This window comes from Penaeus monodon, chromosome 19 (genome assembly GCF_015228065.2).
Source record: "Penaeus monodon isolate SGIC_2016 chromosome 19, NSTDA_Pmon_1, whole genome shotgun sequence".
Taxonomy (NCBI): Eukaryota; Metazoa; Arthropoda; class Malacostraca; order Decapoda; family Penaeidae; genus Penaeus; species Penaeus monodon.
The window spans coordinates 10,361,829-10,362,390 of record NC_051404.1 but is presented as its reverse complement, the minus strand read 5'-3'; positions in this window follow the sequence as shown (position 1 = coordinate 10,362,390).

Genomic DNA, 562 nt, shown 5'->3' with positions numbered 1-562 from the left:
GCATTTCCTCGGTTTGTGTAGCCGTATATTTCTTCGGAATTTCATCATATTTGTTTCTTTGCCGTGTTTGCTTCAATTTTCCTCTCCGGTTTTGGTCTTGACAGTTCAGTAGGTATGAGTTGTTTGACACTATATACCTTTTCCTTGTTTTATTTTTTTATTCTCTTTCCTTAATCTCCAAGTATTCATATATTCGTTCCTTTTTCTCTATTATTCACCTCGCCTCATGGTATTCGCAGCTAATGATATTTTTTCAAACATTAACCCCCCCCCTTCCTTCGTCTCAAGACCTCGCCAGCTCCTGATATATAAGCAATTTTCTTTTTCTTTTCCATTTTCTTCGCCCCTCGATCTCAACAGTTCTTGAGACTTCTTTTTCATCTTCTTTTTTTTCCAAATCTTTCCTTTCTGCTTCTTTTCACTTCCTTCGCCTCTCGATTTCCACTCGATGTCGACCGATTCGACACTCAACTGAATCGACTTCCTGGGCGTAGGACGATTAGGTAAGAGGATTTGCCGGTGGGAGAAGATTAGAAATGTTTTGTATTGACTGAGAAACGCC